Below are 5,842 nucleotides of genomic sequence, written 5' to 3' on the forward strand. Positions count from 1 at the left end.
GTCAGTCAAAAGAGGAATACGATTAGCATAAACAGCATTAAGTTGGCCATGAGACTTCCTACTAAGAGCATCAGCTACTGAATTGGCACGGCCTGGGTGATACTCAATGGTGCAATCATAATCACTGAGCAACTCTACCCACCTCCACTGCGGGAGATTGAGGTTCGGCTGATTAAAGATGTACTTAAGGCTCTTATGATCAGTGAAGATCTTACACTTTTCCCCATAAAGATAGTGCATCCTGATTTTTAAGGCAAAGATGATCGCTGCCAACTCGAGGTCATGAGTAGGATAGTTATTCTCATGGGGCTTTAACTGTCACGATGCATAAGCAATCACTTTATCATGCTGCATTAACACAAAACCAAGACCATTCAAAGACGCATCACTGGAGATCTCGAAGTTCCCACCATCATCGGGAAGTGCTAAGACAGGTGCATGAGTGAGAAGATACTTCAATTGTTGGAAACTCTGCTCACACTCACTACTCCACATAAAAGGAACATCTTTTCTAGTCAATTTTTTCAGAGGTAGTGCTATGGTCGAAAAGTCTTTCACGAAGCGTCGATAATAACCAGCAAGATTGATAGGAACATTTTTATGCGACTTTGTTAGCTTGTTCTTGTGCATTTGTGTTGTTATTTCTTAGTTAATTATGTATTTTAAGCTATTTTCGTGTGTTTGTAGGTCATAATAACAAAGTTGGCAAGAAAGTGCATTTTGGAGCATTTTTGAGCATTTTTGAGCCAAGATTGGATAGTGCAAGCATGGAGACATGATGATGGACGTTTTTGAGGATTTGAAGGCTAGAAATCAACATGTGTGTGTGCAAGTGTGTTGACCTACAACTCCAAACATCCATCCACTACACCCATTAAATCCACTCATTACCAAACATCCATCCACTACACCCATTACATCCACTCCCACTACACCCATTACATCCACTCATTACCAAACACTCATCCACTACACCCATTACATCCACTCATTACCAAACATCCACCCACTACACCCATTACATCAACTCATTACCACAACACTCACCCACTACACCCATTACATCCACTCATTACAACTCCATACACTTCTCTCCCTAGCCTATAAATACATCCACCCTTCACCATAATTTGGGGGCCATTATCCAAAAACACCACATCATCTGCACAACTCTCCACCCTTCACCATAACTCACCTATATCCATCCACCACCACAAGAGACCATCCATTCACCACTCACACCTTGGTGCCGCATATTTGCAAGGAAAGAGGATTGCTTGGAGTTGTGCTAGTCATTCAATTTGGATTGCTGCAGCATTCTAGGTGTATTCTACTTTGGTTTTTAATGTTTAATTTCAATTGTTTCTAGTTAATTGCAAGTATGAGGAACTAAACCTCTTTTGGCTAGAGGAGAATTCGAAACCATGAATATATTTGCAATATGAATTGATTTCTTTCAATTTTGATTTGATAAGTTTTGATTGCAATTCAATTATCTATTTTATTCATAACGGATTTGTGTATGTTTATTAAGGATGCATACTTAGTTTTCATGCATGAATTTGATGATAGGATATAAATAAGTTTCACCTAATCGTTACAAGTTTATATTCATGAGTAGTGAAGGTTGCTTGTCACAATCGCGTTAATTGAATTCTTGGCAAACGTATCATGCATTCATAGTTACAATTGCCTCGTCAATGCTTATGATTTTCATGGAACGTAATGATCTTTAATTGTATCTCTATTATGCATTCATATAGGGGACTTTTAGAGAATGATTTGAGTTGTCGCATGGATTCATCTAATTCAATGAGTAAAGGAAAATCTGAGGGTTAATTTGTGCATCACGGTTAATCTGGGGTGTTGAGCATCATAGTTTATTGAAAAGCAATTGGAGATTGATTTGTATGCAAGTGTGTCATGTGTGGAGAAAGACCTTCTAGCTAGCCCATCATCCATCCAAAACAACCAATTTCGTGCAAATCTGTTTAGTTCTAGTTTCTGTTTTGTTTTACTTTATTTTCGTCCAAAACCCAATCCCCCTTTACTTTAGTGTGTCTAATTAGTTAGAATCTGTTTTAGTTTGTGTTTTTAAGTGTTTTGAGTCAATAGAGTCTAGAAAAGTGTTTTTAAGTTTCTTTTTGTAAGTCAGTTTAGTTTAGATTAGCAATCCCTCCTAATCCCTGGTCCAGAACGATCCCTACTTATACATATACTACAATTATCAAAAGAGGGTTTAATTTGAGTGCTTAATTTTCATCGCATCAAATTTTGGCGCCATTGCCGGGGATTAGCAATTTTGCTAATCCCTTGTTATTTCTTTTTGTTTATTTTCATGTTTTTTGTTTTAGTTACTGACTTTGTTTCTATTTGTGTCTCTTATTTTTACTTATGATATTTGATTTAGTTTTGTTTCCTTGATTTCAAGTACTAGAGAAGCAAGACATGGATTTTGCTACTATTCAAGCTCAATTGGCGAAACTTACTTCTAAATTGTCACAATATGCCGAAAGGACCACAATGCAAAGTGTCCCTACAGATGGTGTGTCCTATGGGCAAGGATATCCAACTCATCAATGTTCTCAATTCGCTGCGAATGAAGATGTGTGACAGCCCGTCCCTAATTTTAAGAATTTTTAAAGTTTTAATAAAGGATTTTACCAAAATGCCCTTTGAGGCACGCACATCATTCGAGGTTAATCGTTGTGTCGTGCCATCTAAGAATTGTTTTCTTGACATATCCTCGTAGTACTCGTCGTTACGGACGCGTGGGCGCAGACGGTTCGTGATTTGGAGTTATATCGAAGAAGTTATTAACGTTTGAAATTTGGAATTTTAAGGAATTATAATTTTAGTAAAGTATAGAAATTCTTTTATGAAAATGGACGGCCCAGATTTAATGATGAATGAAATGGATGGTTGGGATGAGGGAAAAGTTTTGTGTGTGTATGTATGGGAAGCCGTCGGGAAAGGAAGGGAAAAACAGAAAGAAAAAAAAATGGGGATTGGGCAAGGCTGCCCAGTCTGGAGTTGAGAGATGAAGCCGAATGGGAAGGAGAGGGAGAAAGATGAGTGACGAATCAGGAAGAGAGCAGGAGGGAAAGGAGGAAGAAAGGAAAGGAGGGGATCGGTCGGGTCCTGGCGACCCGCGCACCCAACCCGCGCGACCCGGAGGGAAGTCCGGCCAAATTTGACCATTTTTCAGGCGATTTGGACCTAGTTTTCACTTGGTATCGCCATGGCATCATCCCAGCTTCCCTTTCCCTTCGAGTTTGATGGTCTTTGGTCTCGATTTCGTGACAAAAGTCCATGTCGAGCCCGAGGGCACCCACGATGGAATCCGCCAATTCTGAAGCAATTTCTTCCAATTGACACTACTCATACACTTCCCTTGAGGCTTAGAACATTGCCCAATCGTTGGTTGGAGCGGCGGAGTTGGATTGAAGTCGAATTGAAGACCACCCATTTCTAGGGTTCTTCACGGTTTTGGTGAAATTGAAGCACTTCCAGGCCAAATTGGCCTTGGTCTCAGGTATGAAAGTTGTTCTACTCATTGAGATCTTCAAATCTGCAAATTTTGGTAATTTTTGGAAATAGTTGAATTTTCCGGCGAGCCGGGGGCGGCCAACCGCCACCCGCGACGGCCCGCGCGGCGGCGCGTGGCCAATGGCCCGCCAATGTCATTATTAGCTTGTGATTAAGGTTCTAGGTTCTGTTTTGATAATTGATGGACGTAAATTGAATAATTGAACCTAAGTTGGTTACGATTCGTGGTTAGGTGAAAATGTGAATTGACGATCCGACCGTTGGATCGTCATCAAACTTTGATACGTTGTAATACGTAATATTTGAGGATTATAGGAACTTACGGATTGGGAATCCGATTTACGGATGTTCCGGAATTGAAGTTGTAAGTTCATAAAATAGAATGTTAACCGTCACTTAGTTTTGGAAATTGACGGAGATCCGACCGTTGGTTGGTAATGAAATTTTAGGATGTTGTCCTAGAGGTATATTGTGGACCTCTGGAAGTTACGGATTTGAAATCTGAATTGCAGATCATCCGGATCGAACTACGTAGTGACGTGTCTTATATAAGTTATGTATTCTATCGGCAGAATTTCTGAGGTTGGATTTGATTGTTGTTCTAGGCGCTAATCGTCATGACGCCTTGATGTACGGTGCTAGGGAGTTGTGGGCGAACTCCAGGTGAGTGGGCAGTTTTGTTTTTGTATTACCTTTATACTATTGATTTTCCCAGAAAATGAATTTATATGAAGATATGCTTTAAAAATGCCATGCATAGAATTATTTGAAAATGCGAATTGTTATATGAATTACATGATTGATATATGATGCATACATGTTGCATGGTGCTGTGGAGGCACAGGTAAGTCAGGTTATTCATTGAATTGTTGTTGTTGAGATGTTTTGAGCTCATAACCTGCACCCTAGGTGTTAGTGCTTATTTTATTCACCACACCGCACGCTCGCCTTGGATCCAAGTAGGTGGATGTCGTACAGACCATGTGAGGGTTCCGACATGCTAGTCGTACAGATCACTAGGCGTGATTCCGACTAGTGGGTGACCTTAGATATGCGCGCTGATGATATGATGAGAGAAGCACTAGAGCGTATTTTTACACCTTTCATCGTATAGACTACCTTACGTAGTTCCGAGTGATGTGCAGAGTAGGGCCGTATAGGTCACTGTGGTGACTCCGGCTTAGTGGGATTTTGAGCTATTGAATTAATCGTATAGGACCAACTGCAGGGTCTCCGATTGATTCCTTATTTCACCTGATTTATATTTTGATTTATGGCATGGCATGTTTTTCTTGAAAAATGTTAAAGATTTGGGATTCAAGCTTTGAGATTTCATATGGAAATATATATATATATATATATTTCTGAAAAGTGTTAAAGGTTTGAGATTTGAGATTTTTGCTTATATATATGTTTATATATATGCTATTTTCTGGGAAAGTATACAGGTTTTACGGTGAGGGGTTAGAAATGTTTTAAATGAAAAGTTTTCGAAAAACTTTGTTTTACTGACCCACTCAATTTTGTTTTGCGCCCCTCCAGGTTCAAGTTAGCAGAGCTTTGGTGGCCACGAGGAATCCAACGGTGTTCTGACAGAATTCACAAAAGTAGGACTCACCCTCGGGTGTGTTATCTTAGTAATTGGAAATTTTTTTTGAAGCTTTCGAACTGTGTAAATGGTTACGTCACTCTCACGTGACGGCCAGCACGCCCTCCTTCGGGACGGGGTGTGTCAAGATGCTTGGGGTTATCAAGGCCGTAGCCAATCAGGGGACAACATGTTTTCCAATGCTTACAATTCGGATTTGAGAGATTATTCAGATTACATGTGTGGAGAATCGCAACAATTCCAACAAGATGGATATTGGCAGCAAAAAGAGGAGTTCTATCACTGGCCATATGAACCATCACAGCCACCATAACAATCTGCCCAATTCAATTCAGGTACATCTTTGAATAATGATATGTTTAATAAGTTACTCACCTCTTTGAACCAGGATGTAGAAAACCGAAACAAAGAGGTGCAAAATCAAGCCAAGAAGACGGGCGAATTGGAAAAGCAATTTGGGCAAATTATGGAGTTCACGGCACAAATTCTAGAGCAAAGTGAATTCTTCAACTCAACTGTTGAAAATTTGAAGGAAGATTTTGAAATTCATGATGCTATCACTTTGGGAAGTGCTATGGAGGTTGGAGGTGAACCGAAGACATCCAAACCAAGCCAAAACATGGATGAACAACTGATGCTCGAAGAAGAAGAGAGTAACAAGGCCACGGCAAGGAAAGAACCACC

General features: G+C 40.0%; 1 long non-coding RNA gene across 1 annotated transcript; it reads left to right on the forward strand.

Moving 5' to 3' along the window:
* The first annotated feature begins 3,322 nt into the window (after positions 1-3,322).
* On the forward strand, positions 3,323-5,205 carry LOC139197009 (uncharacterized). Its single transcript, XR_011581969.1, has 3 exons — positions 3,323-3,535; positions 4,155-4,212; positions 5,092-5,205. It is a non-coding gene; the product is annotated as an uncharacterized lncRNA (long non-coding RNA).
* Positions 5,206-5,842: the final 637 nt, after the last annotated feature.

This window comes from Malus domestica, chromosome 06 (assembly GCF_042453785.1).
Source record: "Malus domestica chromosome 06, GDT2T_hap1".
In the NCBI taxonomy this organism is placed as follows: Eukaryota; Viridiplantae; Streptophyta; class Magnoliopsida; order Rosales; family Rosaceae; genus Malus; species Malus domestica.